Source organism: Lampetra fluviatilis, chromosome 2 (genome assembly GCF_964198595.1).
Source record: "Lampetra fluviatilis chromosome 2, kcLamFluv1.1, whole genome shotgun sequence".
Classification (NCBI taxonomy): domain Eukaryota; kingdom Metazoa; phylum Chordata; class Hyperoartia; order Petromyzontiformes; family Petromyzontidae; genus Lampetra; species Lampetra fluviatilis.
The window spans coordinates 23668925-23688259 of record NC_136276.1 but is presented as its reverse complement, the minus strand read 5'-3'; positions in this window follow the sequence as shown (position 1 = coordinate 23688259).

Here is a 19335-nt window from a genome sequence, read left to right as displayed (position 1 = left end):
CCTTTGATATATGCTGAGTGTACTCGAAACCCAGCCAATGATTCGGTTTAAATTAACGATTTCTCTGCCTTGTGAAATTCCAAAACAATTCAAAACGTGACAAAAACGTCGTGTGAGGGAATGAGTTGTGTTGCACGTTTTTGAATGTCTCAATATACATGTATCATCTTATATATAAACTAGCAGAAGTACCCGGCGTTGCCCGGGTGCAAAATATATTTCTTAGATACTAAGGTATTGTCAAAGCCCGGTGGGCTTTGACAATACCTTTCACCACTCACCACTCACAACTCACCCTCACCACTCATCCTCACCACTCCCACTCACTAATCACCCTCACCATTCACCAATCTCCCTCACCAATCTCCCTCACCCTCACCACTCACCCTCACATCTCACCCTCACCACTCACCCTCACCACTCACCAATCACCAATCACCACACACCCTCACCACTCACACTCACCACTAACCCTCACAACTCACTCTCACCATTCACCCTGACCATTCAGCCTCACCACTCACCACTCACCCTCACCACTCACCCTCTCCCTCACCACTCACGCTTACCACTCACCCTCACCACCACCACTCACCCTCACCACTCACGCTCACCACTCACTCTCACCCCTCTCCACTCACCCTCACCACTCACCCTCACTACTCACTAATCACCCTCACCACTCACCCTCACTACTCACTAATCACCCTCACCACTCACCACTCATCCTCACTACTTACTACTCACCTTCACCACTCACCTTCACCACTGACCCTCACCACTCACCCTCACCACTCATCCCCACCACTCACCCCGAACCACTCACCCTCACTACTCACCATCACCACTTACCCTCACCACTCACCATTCACCACTCACCCTCACCACTCACCCTCACCACTCATCCTCACCACTCACCATCACCATAAACCCTAACCACTCACCCTCACCACTAAGCCTCACCACTCACCCTCACCACTAACCCTCACCACTCACCCTTACTACTCACCACTCAACGTCACCACTCTTCGTCACCACTCACCCTCACCACTCACCCCTCACCATCACCACTCACCCTCACCACTCACCACTCACCCTCACCACTCACCCTCACCACTCACGCTCACCACTCACCCTCACCACTCACCCTCACCACTAACCCTGACCCCTCACCACTGACCACTCACCCTCCCCACTCACCCTTCCTACTCACCACTCAACCTCACCACTAACCCTCACCCCTGACCACTCACCCTCCCCACTCACCACTCACCCTTCCTACTCACCACTCAACCTCACCACTCACCCTCACCACCCTCCACTCACCCTCACCACTCACCCTTCCTACTCACCACTCAACCTCACCACTGACCACTCACCCTTACCCTCACCACTCACTCTCACCACTCACCCTTACTATTCACCACACACCCTCACCACTCACGCTCAACATCAACACTCACCCTCACCACTCACCATCATCACAAATCCTAACCACTCACCCTCACCACTCACCCTCACCACTCACTCTCACCACACCCTCAGCACTCACCCTCCCCACTCACCCTCACCACACACCCTCACCACTTAACCTCACCACTCAACCTCACCACTCAACCTCACCACTCACCCTCACCACCCACCACTCACCCTCACCACTCACCCTTCCTACTCACCACTCAACCTCACCACTGACCACTCACCACTCACCCTTACCCTCACCACTCACTCTCACCACTCACCCTTACTATTCACCACACACCCTCACCACTCACCCTCAACATCAACACTCACCCTCACCACTCACCATCATCACAAATCATAACCACCCACCCTCACCACTCACCCTCACCACTCACTCTCACCACACCCTCAGCACTCACCCTCCCCACACACCCTCACCACTTAACCTCACCACTCAACCTCACCACTCACCCTCACCATTCACCCTCACCATTCACCCTCAACACTCACCCTCACCCCTCTCCCTCAACACTCACCGTCACCACTCACCCTCACCACTCACCACTCACCACTCTCCCCTCACCATTAACCACTCACCCTCACCACTAACCCTCACCATCACCACTCACCCTTACTACTCACCACTCAACCTCACCACTCTTCGTCATCACTCACCCTCACCACTCACCCCTCACCACTCACCCCTCACCCTCACCACTCACCCTCACCACTCTCCCTCACCACTCACTCTCACCATTCACCCTCACCATTCAGCCTCACCACTCACCCTCACCACTCACCCTCACCACTCACCACTCACCGTCACAACCACCACTCACCCTCACCACTCACCCTCACCACTCAACCTCACCACTCAACCTCACCCTCACTACTCACCATTCATCCTGACCAATCACCACTGATCAATCACCACTCACCACTCTCCACTAACCCTCACCACTCAACCTCACCACTCACTCTCAAAACTAACGACTCTCTCACCACTCACCCTCACCACTCAGCACTCACCCTCACCACTCACCCTCACCACTCACGCTCACCACTCACCACTCACCCATCACCACTCACAACTGCCACTCACCCTCACAACAACCACTCACCCTCACCGCTCACCACTCACCCTCACCACTCACCCTCACCCCTCACCCTGACCACTCACCCTCACCACTAACCCTCACCAATCACCCTTACCACTCACCCTCACCACTAACCCTCACCATCACCACTCACCCTTACTACTCACCACTCAACCTCACCACTCTTCGTCACCACTCACCCTCACCACTCACCCCTCACCCTCACCACTCTCCCTCACCACTCACCACTCACTCTCACCATTCACCCTCACCATTCAGCCTCACCACTCACCCTCACGACTCACCCTCACCACTCACCACTCACCGTCACAACCACCACTCACCCTCACCACTCACCTTTACCATTCAACTTCACCTCTCAACCTCACCATTCATCCTGACCAATCACCACTGACCAATCACCACTCACCACTCTCCACTAACCCTTACCACTCAACCTCACCACTCACCCTCAACACTCACCCTTAAAACTAACCACTCTCTCACCCTCACCACTCAGCACTCACCCTCACCACTCACCCTCACCACTCACCCTCACCACTCACGCTCACCACTCACCACTCACCCCTCACCGCTCACCTATCACCACTCACAATTGCCACTCACCCTCACCCTCACCACTCACCCTCACAACAACCACTCACCCTCACCGCTCACCACTCACACTCACCCTCACCACTCATCCTCACCAATCACACCCTCACCAATCACCACTCACCCTCACTGCTCACCCTCACCACTCACCACTCACGCTCACCCTCACCCCTCACTAATCACCACTCACAACTGCCACTCACCCTCACCACTCACCCTCACCACTCACCCTCACTACTCACCACTCATCCTCACCAATCACACCCTCAACAATCACCACTGACCCTCACCACTTACCACTCACCCTCACCACTCACTACTCACCCTCACCACTCACCTTCACCATTCACCCTCACCACTCACCCTCACCACTCTCCCTCACCACTCTCCCTCACCACTCACCCTCACCACTCACCAGTCACGCTCACCACTGACGCTCACCACTCACCCTCACTACTCACCCTGCCCACTCACCACTCACCCTCACTCACCTCATCGCTCACCACTCACCCTCACCCTGACCACTCACCACTCATCCTCACCAATCACACCCTCACCAATCACCAATCACCACTCACCCTCACCTTCACCACTCACCCTAACCACTCACCCTCACCACCACCACTCACCCTATTCCCGTTTTAAAAAAAACTTGCTTACGTGTCGCCAAGTATGCTTAACGTCAGCTTGTACTACTGTCATGATAGCAGGTACCACCACCACAGTGATGGTGAGTGGTGAGGGTGAGTGGTGAGCGGTGAGGGTGAGTGGTGATCGAGAGCGGTGAGTGGTGAGGGTGTATGGTGAGTGGTGAGGGTGAGTTGTCAGGGTGAGTGGTGAGGGTGAGTGGTGAATGGTGAGGGTGAGTTGTGAGAGTGGTGAGTGGTGAAGGTGAGGGTGAGTGGTGAGTGCTGAGGGTGAGTGGAGAGGGTGAGTGGTTAAGGTGAGGGTGAGTGGTGAGAGAGAGTGGTGAGGGAGAGTGGTGGTGGTAAGGGTGAGGATGGTTGGTGATGGTGAGTGGTGAGCGTGAGTGGTAAGAGAAAGGGGTGAATGGTGAGGGTGAGTGGTGAGGGAGAGTGGTGAGGGTGAGTAGTGGTGGTGAGGGTGAGTAGTGAGTGATGAGGGTGAGTGGTGAGGGTGAGTGGTGAAAGTGAGTGGTGAGAGTGAGTGGTGAGGGTGAGTGGTGAGAGGTGAGTGGTGAGAGGTGAGTGGTGAGGGTGAGTGGTGAGGGTGAGAAGTGAGTAGTCAGAGGTGAGTGGTGAGAGGTGAGTGGTGAGGGTGAGTGGTGAGTGTGAGAAGTGAGTGGTGAGAGGTGAGTGTTGAGCGTGAGTGGTGAGGAGTGAGGAAGAGTGGTGAGGAAGAGTGGTGAGGGTGAGTGGTGAGCGTGAGTGGTGAGGGAGAGGGGTGAGCGTGAGTGGTGAGGGTGAGTGGTGAGGGTGAGTGGTGAAAGTGAGTGGTGAGAGTGAGTGGTGAGGGTGAGTGGTGAGAGGTGAGTGGTGAGGGTGAGTGGTGAGGGTGAGTGGTGAGGGTGAGAAGTGAGTGGTGAGAGGTGAGTGGTGAGAGGTGAGGGTGAGTGAGAGGTGAGGGTGAGTGGTGGTGAGTGGTGGTGGTGAGGGTGAGTGTTGAGGGTGAGTGGTGGTGGCGAGGGTGAGTGGTGAGGATGAGTGGTGGTGGTGGTGAGGGTGAGGATGATTGGTGAGGGTGAGCGTGAGTGTTGAGGGAGAAGGGTGAGTGGTGAGGGTGAGTAGTGGTGGTGAGGGTGAGTAGTGAGGGTGAGTGAGTGGTGAGGGTGAGTGGTGAGGGTGAGTGATGGTGAGTGGTGAGTGTGAGTCAGAGCCGGCCCAGCCACTAAGCGACCCTTGCAATTGCAAAGGGCCCCGTGGCCAGCAGAGGGCCCCCTAGAGTCACTGCGAGCTAGTGGGTGAAAAAAATCATACATCAAAGGGGCCTCCAACCAAATTTTGATTAGGGCCCCCAAAGATCTAGAGCCGGTTCTGGTGTGAGTGGTGAGTGATAGTAAGTGGTGAGTGGTGAGTGAGGGAGAGTGGTGAGGGAGAGTGGTGAGGGTGTATATATTTTTGCCTATGATGACAGCAGTACATGCTGACGTTTTGTATGTTAAATGTAAAAGCAAAATGTGTGAATGTGTGTGTCTGCGACACGCAGCTTTTAAAAAGGGAATAGGGCGATTCTAAAGTAATCTACAACCCTTGATTCCTTCGCAACGATTGCAAAGAATCGCTTCTTTTCGCGCTTGGGCTACATTTTTAATTACAGAGTTTTATTTGTATTGGTATGTTATGTTTGAAAGTTTTCAGGAGTTTTTAATTATATTTTTGCCCCGGTCAACGCCGGATATTTCCCATTCGTAGCAGTTTATATCGACTCTATAATCAACTTATTTTAAATGGGAACAGGGCGATTATAAATGAATCTACAACCATCGATTCCTTTGCGCGATTCAGAGATTCGATTCTTGGCGCGTCGGGTTTAAACGTAATTACACAGTTGTATTTTCATTGGTATGTTATGTTTTATATTGTTCAGAAGTTTATAAATGTATTTTTCACCCGGGCAACGCTGGGTATATCGAGTTTATAGCACAAAGTGCTCGCCTGACACGTGTGGGGTGTCGAGGCCTAGTACCGTGCAGAGCCTCCAGCCTCACCTAGATTGCCCAGCCGGCCGATGCTGGGTATTGGGGTCGCCTCCCCCCCACCCCCCCGCGCTGGAATAATACTGTCTAATCGCTATAATTTTATTATCTGCAGACCCTATAATAGTAATTGCGCACACTGGAATGGGGGGGGAGTGAAGAGGACGTGAAACTTTGATGTATTTACCTCAGCGTCGCGTGTTAATGCGTGTGCATATTTTTAACGGGAATTAAAAATGGCGTCCACCCTGCAGCGAAGGCGTCGCTACCCGTTGCCAGGGGCAACCGCCGTGGTCCGCGCCGGTCGGCAATAGTAAATAAATAAATAAAGAGAATTCGCACAAAATCGATAATCGGACCGATTTAAAGGCGACGGACGAAAAATCGGAAATGCCTACGTTCACCGCGGGGCCGGGGGCGTGCCCACCTGCAAAAAATGTTCTTCCTAAACCCCACGGCCCGAGCGCCAAATCCCTCAAAGCGAGCGTACGCAGAGGGACAGACGGACAGACGGACAGACAAAAAATGAATGATATAGGTTAGATAGACTCATCCACCCGATTGCTGGTGTGGTGCCACGACCACGGAGCAACTCCGCAAACACCGCACTCCCCTCCCGGCCCCCACACTAAACACGCACCCACACACAGCGCACCCACGTAGTATTCTGACGGGGGGCTGCCTGGCACATCGGGTTTTAATCCGAAGGGCCCCTCGAGGGAGAGTCCCACGGTTTTCCGGTGCAGGAGATTGGCCGACCCTCACAGGACAGGTTACATTGGGTGCCCCTAAATTGGCTGAAGATTTTATGGACGCAGAACTCACGACACTGGGAGAGGCGGAGGGTGGAATATTAGGCCAGAAGGGCAGACCAGTGGGTTAGAATTAATGAGCACGGGAGGACAATGGGTGAGGGGCCGCAGCAGCAAACCCCGTAGCCATCCATGTAGACGGCGCAGGTGAGCACGAAATTGGCTGCGCAGTACAAGGCCACCCTGGACCTTTGAAGTGCGGGGATTAGGCCACGGTAGAGACGGTGGAGGGGGATGACGACGGGGGGCACAGTTAAGCGCCCGATTGGCTGCGCGGTATGACGTCACCCTGGGCTGAAGTTCATAGAATAAAATAGGTGCTCCGGGACAGTGAGTTGAGTTGTATTCAACCTCAGGGCGATCCAGACCCCTCCCTGCTGTCCTGCCTCCTTGAGCCGCTCGCAGCATCCGTGTGATGCCCGCGAGTGCTGCTATGAGGCAGTGATAAGCAAGGGATTCGCTCGTCCTTCTCCCTCCGACTCTCACAACGTCTGTGCGACGCCGTGAGTACAGCTACGAGGTACGTGGAAGAACGTTTGGGTAACTGGGTTCATAGTCAGAGTTACGCTAGGCTCTCCTCGCGAAATATTCCTCCTCCGGGTAATGCGTATTGGCGCCATTAATAAACTTTAGCACAGAGGATCCGTGTGGTGTGATTTCTGTGGGTGTGGTGAAAGTGTCGGCGTAGTGTGTAATTCGAGCGTGTGTGTGTGTGAGGCAGCTCGGGTAGTAATTCATTAACGGCTCCCGTGTCCGTGCAGCCGCGTGATTAATAGGGCAAGGGAGGGGTGAGTTAAAACCTGTTCGAGTGCGTGTTTACACAGCGCGTTATACGCAGTGCGTTTACGTAGCGACAATCGCATCAATGGTGGGGTGTACGTAAATTGTCATGAATACGGCCGTCGTTTTGCCCACATGCCTGTGCCCGTGCGCGTACTTATGCTCCAGCCGCCGCGGCGGATTAAGGCCGACCCATAGGAGGGGGGAGTGCATATTTCTACGGCTATTTTTAACGCGAGCCGTGGTGAGCAACTTGCACGGGCACGCGCGTTCACGCAGCCACTTCCGCGTTAGTGGAAGTGGCCGCTAACTCCAGGCAGTGGGGAGCCAGCCACTAGCCATGTCCCTCAGAGAGGACGCTGGTGCGGGGAGGCTGATCACTCGATCGGCGGCAGCCCGGCAAGCAGGGGCGGAAGAAGAGGGGGGAGAGGAGGAGGGGGGCGTGTTGTATCTATGCCCTGTTTTCCGTTATTAATATATAGAATAATAAAAAAATATATATATATTTTTTTTATTATATCTATATATATTTTTTTAATTAAATAATGAAAACAACCCACTACAAGCACATCAGGAATCTGTGAAACGGCCATTAAACTGGTAAGAAGTCGGTCACAGAGAGGTCAGAGACATCCAGATGGACAAAGATCGATAACCTGAACTCCCGAGACATCTTGAGATGCACGGAGGGGGTGCAGAGCAGAGTAAAGGATAATAACGGTTGCCACTCGCGTTTTCTTAACGTTTTCCTAACCGAAAAGTAGAAACTTAACAAAGAGAATTAACCAACAAACCATAGGGTTTTTTTTATTAGTAATTATCTTATATTACTCGTATTCACCGCATACATATTATTTAGAATTATATGTTTCCTATCTACACGACCTTTCGAAAAACTAAAGAGTACGAATTCCAGAAAGCTTAAGTGGAAACATAGTTACATTTAAACTCAGGACATTAAAATATAACTCAGAATAAAACACCAATCTCTGGAGAACTAAACTTGGCGAAGCCCCAAAATAATAATGTGACGAGGATCATTACGAATATTCATTAAACATAGACGAATGATAACCACGATACTAAGACCGAAGGAACTCATAAAATATAATTCAAGAATAAATGTAACACACAGGACCACATAAATGTATCGCATACATCTCCTCGACCACCTTTGTCTTCCAGCGGGGTCTGACCTCAGAATGACCCACGCAGGGCAAGCAAGAAGGGAGCAGAAAGGTCACAAAGGGGGGGGTTTGTGCTGACATTCGAGAACATCTGGTTTTTTTTTGTTTATTTTCCCTCGCAAGAGACGCGGAGAGAGGAGAGGGTGCTCACGTTTGAGTTAAACACGGCCGTCTTTGTCTCCCCGCAGCACAAACAGATGGCCCATGAATGCTTGGAGGGTTAGGAAAGGTCGCGAGGAGGGGTCGCGGGGGTGTCTGCTTCTTCTCGCTCTGTTTGTGTTTTTTGTTGCCCGCTCACAAGGAATGCGCAGTAGAGGGGAGTCACGTTTTGAGTTAGGCACGGGCGCACACAGCGAACAGGCAGTCTGGGTCGAGTCGTGCTCGGTCTCGCAACTCAGCTTGCGACGCAGCGTTGCGACAGGGCTCGCAAGAGAGCTGGGGCAGATCGTGCCTCGAGGAGAGATGGGACGACGAGACGTCGTTAAGGTGACAGTCTGAGTGCAGTCAGTCCGAGTCGCGCTCAGCGGTGCAACGGGGCTCGCAAGGGAGGTGTCGGCATGAGCCGAGAGAGTATCGCTGAAAGTTCTCTTCTACAGTTATCCTGATGTGTTGAGTTGCTCGCAAAGTCAAGGATTGCGATAAGTTGATTGTACTAAGTTTTCACAGTCGGCTAAGAGGTGTGCAAATACAATTATAAATTTTGAGAGCGAATGCAACAGCTGCAACTGGAGTTGCGCTAACGAACAATCAGCCGGGAGAAAGAGAAGGAGAGCGCCAGCAGAGCTGCGCCACCAAGCGCCACCGAGCGCCACTGAGCACCACCGAGCGCCACCGAGCGCCAGCAGAGCTGCGCCACCGAGCGCCACCGAGCGCCACCGAGCGACACCGAGCGACACCGAGCGACACCGAACGACACCCAGCGCCACCGAGCGACACCGAGCGACACCCAGCGCCACCGAGCGACACGAGCGACCGAGCATCTTCAAGGACAGCATCGTGCCAACTCGTCATCTAGCAGTAGAGGGAGAGAGAGCGCAAGAGCAGCACGACTCGGACGTCACCGGGCGTCACCGAGCGTCGTGCCAACTCGTCATCTAGCAGTAGAGGGAGAGAGAGCGCAAGAGCAGCACGACTCGGACGTCACCGGGCGTCACCGAGCGTCGTGCCAACTCGTCGTCCAGCAGTGGAGAGAGAGAGAGCGCACAAGCAGAGACACGCCGAGCGAGGGAGCAGCAGGGGCTCGCGGCGGCCACGCCCAACCCAGAGAAAACTTCTGGCCGCTGTTTGTATCCTCCCACACCACACAAGCTAACGACACAACTCCCGGCTCTAAGAATTAATTGATATTACAAGGAGACAACGCACACACAGCACGCACACGAATAAGACTTAAAAAAAAATGTCTTTGCTAATTTTAGAACTTTCGTGACTGCAGGAATTATTATTTGTTTCTTTCGGTTAAGTCACGTCTAAAGATAAAATAATACATTAAATTAAATAATAGAATACGACGTTTCGATTGCAACACAAGCAATCATCATCAGGTATAATGAAATAGCGACATAAAATCTAACCAGAAAACTATAGACAGACATATTAGCAGACAGATATCACCAAGATACATAGAGAGAGCAACACAGGTAACAGAGAGAGGTGGTCGTCTCTGTGGGGTGGCCTTAAATAGACAGAGGAGGGCGGACGCAGAGAGAGGGAGGGGGGTTAGAGAAAAAATTAGCATATCAATGAGTGGACAACAAAACGTGGTGCTGCAAGTGCGATGACACGGCAAGCAAGCCTGAAAATCAGGAGAAGGACACACTAAAATTAAATAACCTAGTAAAATATCGAAATGTAATGTAATACAACACAGAGGGTCGGTCAACACACAATTAACGCATAGCCTGGTTGATTACGTATTTCAAAGATTGCTAAGTTAGAATTTAAGTGTGAACATTCCAAAGAGAGGACACAGGCAGAGAGAACAAGTAGTCAGAGAGAGAGAAAAAAGAAGATAAGTTTAAAACTTCCCCGTAGAAGTGGTTCAATCTTAATTTTAGAACTTTCGTGACTGCAGGAATTATTATTTGTTTCTTTCGGTTAAGTCACGTCTAAAGATAAAATAATAAATTAAATTAAGTAATAGAATACGACGTTTCGATTGCAACACAAGCAATCATCATCAGGAATAATGAAATAGCGACATAAAATCTAACCAGAAAACTATAGACAGACATATTAGCAGACAGATATCACCAAGATACATAGAGAGAGCAACACAGGTAACAGAGAGAGGTGGTCGTCTCTGTGGGGTGGCCTTAAATAGACAGAGGAGGGCGGACGCAGAGAGAGGGAGGGGGGTTAGAGAAAAAATTAGCATATCAATGAGTGGACAACAAAACGTGGTGCTGCAAGTGTGATGACACGGCAAGCAAGCCTAATTGTGTGTTGACCGACCCTCTGTGTTGTATTACATTACATTTCGATATTTTACTAGGTTATTTAATTTTAGTGTGTCCTTCTCCTGATTTTCAGGCTTGCTTGCCGTGTCATCGCACTTGCAGCACCACGTTTTGTTGTCCACTCATTGATATGCTAATTTTTTCTCTAACCCCCCTCCCTCTCTCTGCGTCCGCCCTTCTCTGTCTATTTAAGGCCACCCCACAGAGACGACCACCTCTCTCTGTTACCTGTGTTGCTCTCTCTATGTATCTTGGTGATATCTGTCTGCTAAAATGTCTGTCTATAGTTTTCTGGTTAGATTTTATGTCGCTATTTCATTATACCTGATGATGACTGCTTGTGTTGCAATCGAAACGTCGTATTCTATTATTTAATTTAATTTATTATTTTATCTTTAGACGTGACTTAACCGAAAGAAACAAATAATAATTCCTGCAGTCACGAAAGTTCTAAAATTAAGATTGAACCACTTCTATGGGGAAGTTTTAAACTTATCTTCTTTTTTCTCTCTCTGACTACTTGTTCTCTCTGCCTGTGTCCTCTCTTTGGAATGTTCACACTTAAATTCTAACTTAGCAATCTTTGAAATACGTAATCAACCAGGCTATGCGTTAATTGTGTGTTGACCGACCCTCTGTGTTGTATTACATTACATTTCGATATTTACTAGGTTATTTAATTTTAGTGTGTCCTTCTCCTGATTTTCAGGCTTGCTTGCCGTGTCATCGCACTTGCAGCACCACGTTTTGTTGTCCACTCATTGATATGCTAATTTTTTCTCTAAACCCCCTCCCTCTCTCTGCGTCCGCCCTCCTCTGTCTATTTAAGGCCACCCCACAGAGACGACCACCTCTCTCTGTTACCTGTGTTGCTCTCTCTATGTATCTTGGTGATATCTGTCTGCTAATATGTCTGTCTATAGTTTTCTGGTTAGATTTTATGTCGCTATTTCATTATACCTGATGATGATTGCTTGTGTTGCAATCGAAACGTCGTATTCTATTATGTAATTCAATTTATTATTTTATCTTTAGACGTGACTTAACCGAAAGAAAAAATAAAAATTGTCTTTGCGTTTCAAAAAGGGTTGCCATTTCGAGGTGGTGCATTCAGTATCAACTGATCGTGCAACGCAGTTGCTGCCGTCGAGTTACATGAATAAGAAATGTTTTAGTCATTCATTTTCGTTAACTGCATAATCACGCCAATGAAGAAGTATTTTTAGTCATTCATTTTCGTTAATCGCATAATCTTGCCCATGAATTTATTGACGTATACTTGCTTTCGGATAAGAGAGTGTCATGTGCTTGTTTAGAATAAAATTGCTTAACACCAACTGTTCGAGTGCTTCTTTCCAAGTCCATGCAAAACTATCTTATTCTTGATAACTGTATCCTGTGATGAGATCTGAAACTGGAGACCTAAAATAACATAAACACACTAAGATCATCAGTAAACGTTTAATCGACGATAATCGTGTTATCCTGATTGATATAACACTGGATAAACGAAGCTAAGCTTAATTATCACAACTGCTCACAGTGACATAATCGCAAGCATCCGCATAAATTACTACGATTATCTCCGCGGTTATCATAATGTATGCATTATCATAATTTATGCATGTTAATACACACATTAACATAATTAATGCAATTTGCGCATTTTTCGGAAAATTAGTAATTTTTTATATTTTTATCAAAATTTCATAACCCAACACATACAACATAATGGGTGGCGTCGTCCGGGATCTCTCGCAGACAGTGTTTTGCATGGATGATGGAATGAATCACTACGTGTTAACCAGAATATCGGGATCGAACATTGCATGGTGATTGGAAACGGGCGTAAAAAAAAAAAACGCCCTCTAAGGTTAAAACCCAGAATAGCAGGTTGAAACAGAGACAGTGGAATTAAGATAATATCGTATCAAACCAATTGCATCCTGTGATAAATGGTGTTAGAGGTACGCACTCTGAATCGGAAAATAACAGAGTAGCTCGAGTCAAATTGACTACACTCTGTGAGATAATTGTTTTATATGCACTCTAAAAGGAAATGTCAAAGTAACTCCCGCCACGCTTGAGATGCTTGGATTAAGAATAATTTTTTAATGGGTTACGGGGTACTGGGAGCTCGTATTAAAACGTACCGATCGATCTGTTACAAAGCAGTACAGTCAGAGAGACATATGGGAAGGGAGCTGTATCGATAACACAAACACACCTCGGGGGAAACTAATTGACTGGATAAAATGTAACGAAGGCGAACACGATGCAAAAACTGCAGAGAAGGCAGGACAGGACTCATGCCTTCCCACACAGGCATACACACAGGGATTGTGGAATGAGGAAAATTTTGGAAAGGAAACGGGAGAGAAATCGTCTCTAATAAACGATGAGAAATGTCCTCACACCATCGTAAGGGAGGAGAAATCAGTGCTCGCGACACCAGCGAAACTCACAGACGTTGATCCACAGAATAAATATGGAAGTAACAGTAAATCACACTCTTGGGTACGTGGACAGAGTCCAGGGACTGATCGCAAAAAAATTATGGATATCGAACAAAAAATCCTTGACAAAGGGAAACCCTCACAATTCGAGAGAAGGGATGGAGAGATACATATGCAAACAACAACATGTGAGACTGACAACTTCACAGATAGAGGGAGGCAAAATGTTAAAGTAAAGTCGACAGGATATGCTCCACTAAGGGCAGAGGCAAAAACTGAAGGGAAATGGCAACACGAGCGACACAGCACTGGGCGCGCACACAAAAAATGCACACCGCTGAAACACGAGCGACACAGCACAGACCAAAGTGACAGATTGCCTGATGATAACTTGTTTGATGATGACGCTGACGGCGATCAACTTTCGGAATACTTATTCAACAGTAAAACCCTTAAATTGATGGACAAGGCTCTAGTCAGAATTCCAGATTTTGACCCACACAATAAATCCATGGATATACACACACATATCGCAACAGTAGAAGAGGAGGCAATGATCAGATGGCTGAGGAGACGGGATGAAAAAGCGAGTTTGTTGAAACGGAGCTTACATAAAGAATCTATCCCATGGGTAAAGTCACTACCACACAAGGTTAGAAATGATTTTAAACAACTGAGCCTGGCAGTGATTCGGAAGTCTGGAGAATATTCGACACTCATCGAGGGGTTTTATGCGGTAAAATCGATGACCCAGGGCATGGACCAAGACCCACGTGACTACCTTTAACAATTTAAAAGAGTGTATTACGCAGGCGATGTGAATCAATACCACGAAGGAGATAAAATGTTCAAAATTATGTTTTTTGAATCCTTGAGCCCAGAGATTACAGAAAGGGTGAGAATGGCTTTGAATCCAGAAACCGCATCCTTACGCCGCATAGAGAGCAAGGCGTACATGGCATGGTTATACAGAGCTAAGAATCATAATTCGGATCCAGAACACAGGGAGAGGGATAAGGAACCCAGCCTCTCAGAGAGGAATAAAAATCACCGAGCAGTCCTACAATGCAGGGAGGAGCAAAGACGCACGCACACATGGCAAAATAACCCAGAGAGAGGGGGGCACAAGAATGAGAGCGGCACAAAGGCGAACATTCAGGAGAATCGCAGGGGGAGGTTCAGAGCAGAACCATATCAACACACCATGCCACGACACACGCAAGGTCAAAATTACTCACAAAGATGGCGAGATAACCATCTAGCGAGAAGGTGGTACACAGACTGCGGAGGTACGGAGGCGAACATTCAGGAGAATCGCAGAATGTGGAGACCAAGGGCAGAATCATATCAACACCCCATGCCCCGACATATGCAAGGTCAAAATTACCCACAAAAATGGCAAAGTAACAATCCAGAAAAAATTTGGCACCCAAATGGGAGTAACACTGGGCCAAAAATGTACGAGAATCGCAGGAGGGGGAGGTTCAGAACAAAACCATATCAACACACCATGCCACGACACACACGAGGTCAAAGTTGCACACAAAGATGGCGAGATAACCATCCAGCGGGAAGGTACACAGACTGCGGAGGTATGGAGGCGAACATTCAGGAGAATCGCAGGATGGGAGGTCAAACACAATCGGTCCAATGCCGACCAATTTCTCCACCGGCTATACCAGGAGGGAATAGAGGAATAACACAGAATGCGGTTCAAATACGTGATGAACCACCCACAGTGAGTGAGAGCGAGCGGCCAACACACGCCCCACCCGCCGAGGTTTTGTTAAACCCTGAGCTCAATGGGAAATGCAAGCAGGCTGCAAGTGACAGGGCGGGCAAATACCACCACGACCGGGAAACATCAAATGCATACGATGCGGTAAGAAACGCGGACAGTGCTCCCGTAAATGACGCGCAAATCGAATGCAAGGACAGGGCTGAATTGAAGTGTGATCGGACAGTAGATAACAGACAGCAGAGACAGAGAGGAAAACCAGAGCGCACAGGGAAAACAGTGCCACGCATCGCATAAGAGAGCGATAATAGTGCAGGGAGAGGGAACACAGAGACCCACCCTGGGAAGTACAGGCGTGAGCCTCTGAATGGAAAATATCCAAATGAAACAAAAATTAATGTGGATCGGAGTGCTGAAATGGAGACGAATGTCCATGACGTATCGGGAATGGTGTTGAAATCCAACCCACTCGTACAAACCAAAAGGGCAACATTACGAGGCACGGAATTAAATCGACACGCTGACTCGGCAAATGTGCATGTAATCGTAGAGAGAGCGAATGCCATTGATAACGGAGTACAGAAGTTGGTTGTGTGCGCGAATTCTGATTATGTGCAGCACAATTTTACACCACACACTCCCACGACGCGAGAGAGTGAGAGGGGAAATTACAAAAACGAACCGGAAAACCGTGATCGAATGATCAAAGTGATAAGTGGTAAACCAGACACTCGGAGCTTGGAAAAATTATGGCGACGAGGTAATATGAGGAAGGTAACGCATAAATGCGTTCGAAACCGCTACCTAGCGTTTCCCAGGATTTAACAAAAACAAACAAAAAATAATATCCGCCGTAGTTATGATGGTTGAGAATCAATGTAACTTGTGGTGTTGATGTTCAACGTTTTGTTGTATTTTCTTTGCTTATTTCAAATGTAACCATGTTAAGATTATGATACATATGCGCGCGCTTTGGAAGGAATGCGTTATGGATTAGTACCGATGTTTAACGTTGTGTTTTATTTCTTTGCTTATTTCAAATGTAACCATGTTAAGATTGTGATACATACGCGCGCGTTGTGAGAAATAACCGCCGAGAGTGAGGGCGGCTGATGGATTTATAACGAAAAAAACCAGGGCATTTACTTTGTTTAAAAATTCGCCAGTGGCCGAATCAACCACTGATAATTTTTAAAAGGGCGAATTGTTGTATCTATGCCCTGTTTTCCGTTATTAATATTAAGAATAATAAAAAATATATATATATTTTTTTTTTTATTTTATCTATATATATATTTTTTAAAATTAAATAATGAAAACAACCCACTACAAGCACACCAGGAATCTGTGAAACGGCCATTAAACTGGTAAGAAGTCGGTCACAGAGAGGTCAGAGACATCCAGATGGACAAAGATCGATAACCTGAACTCCCAAGACATCTTGAGATGCACGGAGGGGGTGCAGAGCAGAGTAAAGGATAATAACGGTTGCCACTCGCGTTTTCTTAACGTTTTCCTAACCGAAAAGTAGAAACTTAACAAAGAGAATTAATCAACAAACCATAGGTTTTTTTTGTTAGTAATTATCTTATATTACTCGTATTCACCGCATACAAATTATTTAGAATTATATGTTTCCTATCTACATGACCGTCCTAAAAACTAAAGAGTACGATTTCCAGAAAGCTTAAGTGGAAACATAGTTACACTTAACCTCAGGACATTAAAATATAACTCAGAATAAAAACCAATCTCTGGAGAACTAAACTTGGCAAAGCCCCAAAATAATAATGTGACGAGGATCATTACGAATATTCATTAAACATAGACGAATGATAACCACGATACTAAGACCGAAGGAACTCATAAAATATAATTCAAGAATAAATGTAACACACAGGACCACATAAATGTATTGCAAACATCTCCTCAGCCACCTTTGTCTTCCAGCGGGGTCTGGCAAGCAAGGAGGGAGCAAAAAGGTCACAGGGGGGAATCGGTGCCTGACATTCCAAAGACATCTGTTTTTTTTTGTTTGTTTTCTCTCGCAAAGAATGCGCAGAGAGGGGAGTCACGTTTTGAGTTAGGCACGGGCGCACATAGCGAACGAGCAGTCTGGGTCGAGTCGTGCTCAGTCTCGCAACTCGGCTTGCGACGCAGCGTTGTGACAGGGCTCGCAAGAGAGCTGGGGCAGATTGTGCCTCGAGGAGAGATGGGACGACGAGACATCGTTAAAGTGACAGTCTGAGAGCAGTCTGTCCGAGTCGCGCTCAGTCTCGCAACTCGGCTTGCGACGCGGCGTTGCGACGGGGCTCGCAAGAGAGCTGGGACAGATCGTGCCTCGAGAAGTGATGGAACGAGGAGGGGTCGTTCGAGTCGCAGAAGTCTGAGTTCAACCTGGGTCGGGGCTGGGTTTCAGCCGTGCTCCGGCTGGCGGAGCGTCGTGAGGAAACGAAACACCGATGCCGATAGCAGGTGTCGCTTCTCGCAGAACGAAGTTAAGTGCGAGTGAAGCTGGCAGCTGCACGAACAAGGGAAGCACGGAGCAGAAAGAGTGACGAGTGACGACAAGCAATCAACCTGTAAAAGGGCGGAGATCGCCAAGCGTCGACCAAGCGAGCAAAGCAGAGAGCGCGAAGCAGTGGAGAAAGCCTGGTCAAACGGCTGTGAGGGAGAGGACAGCGCCATCGAATGCGCCGTGTGTTTGAGGGCACACCGACCAACGACCAGTGTAAACACACAAGACGTCCAGAGCGACGGCGAGCATCGTGCCGACTCAACAATCAATCGAGCAGTGGAGAAGCCGGGGGCTGCCACCAAGAGAGAGAAAGCGCCATCGAATGCGCAGTGTGTTTGATACTCAGACCGACCACCACCCAGTGAGCACAGCCGCGTCGTCCAGAGCCACAAGCCAACACAGCCTGAAGCAAGGGCGAGTGTCCGGGTGAAGTTGGCAACGATCAAGGAGAGAGCCACAACACAGCACGACTCGGACGTCACCGGGCGTCACCAAGCGTCGTGCCAACTCGTCATCTAGCAGTAGAGGGAGAGAGAGCGCAAGAGCAGCACGACTCGGACGTCACCGGGCGTCACCGAGCGTCGTGCCAACTCCTCATCTAGCAGTAGAGGGAGAGAGAGCGCAAGAGCAGCACGACTCGGACGTCACCGGGCGTCACCGAGCATCGTGCCAACTCGTCATCTAGCAGTAGAGGGAGAGAGAGCGCAAGAGCAGCACGACTCGGACGTCACCGGGCGTCACTGAGCGTCGTGCCAACTCGTCATCTAGCAGTAGAGGGAGAGAGAGCGCAAGAGCAGCACGACTCGGACGTCACCGGGCGTCACCGAGCATCGTGCCAACTCGTCGTCTAGCAGTGGAGAGAGAGCGCACAAGCAGAGACACGCCGAGCGAGGGAGCAGCAGGGGCTCGCGGCGGCCACGCCCAACCCAGAGAAAACTTCTGGCCGCTGTTTGTATCCTCCCACACCACACAAGCTAACGACACAACTCCCGGCTCTAAGAATTAATTAATATTACAAGGGGACAACGCACATACAGCACGCATACGAATAAGACTTTAAAAAAAATTGTCTTTGCGTTTCAAAAAGGGTTGCCATTTCGAGGTGGTGCGTTCAATATCAACTGATCGTGCAAAGCAGTCGCTGCCGTCGAGTTACATGAATAAGAAATGTTTTAGTCATTCATTTTCGTTAACTGTATAATCACGCCAATGAAGAAGTATTTTTAGTCATTCATTTTCGTTAATCGCATAATCTTGCCCATTAATTTATTGCCGTATACTTGCTTTCGGATAAGAGAGTGTCATGTGCTTGTTTAGAATAAAATTGCTTAACACCAACTGTTTGAGTGCTTCTTTCCAAGTCCATGCAAAACTATCTTATTCTTGATAACTGTATCCTGTGATGAGATATGAAAATGGAGACCTAAAATAACATAAACACACTAAGATAATCAGTAAACGTTTAATCGATGATAATCGTGTTATCCTGATTGATATAACACTGGATAAACGAAGCTAAGCTTAATTATCACAACTGCACACATTAACATAAT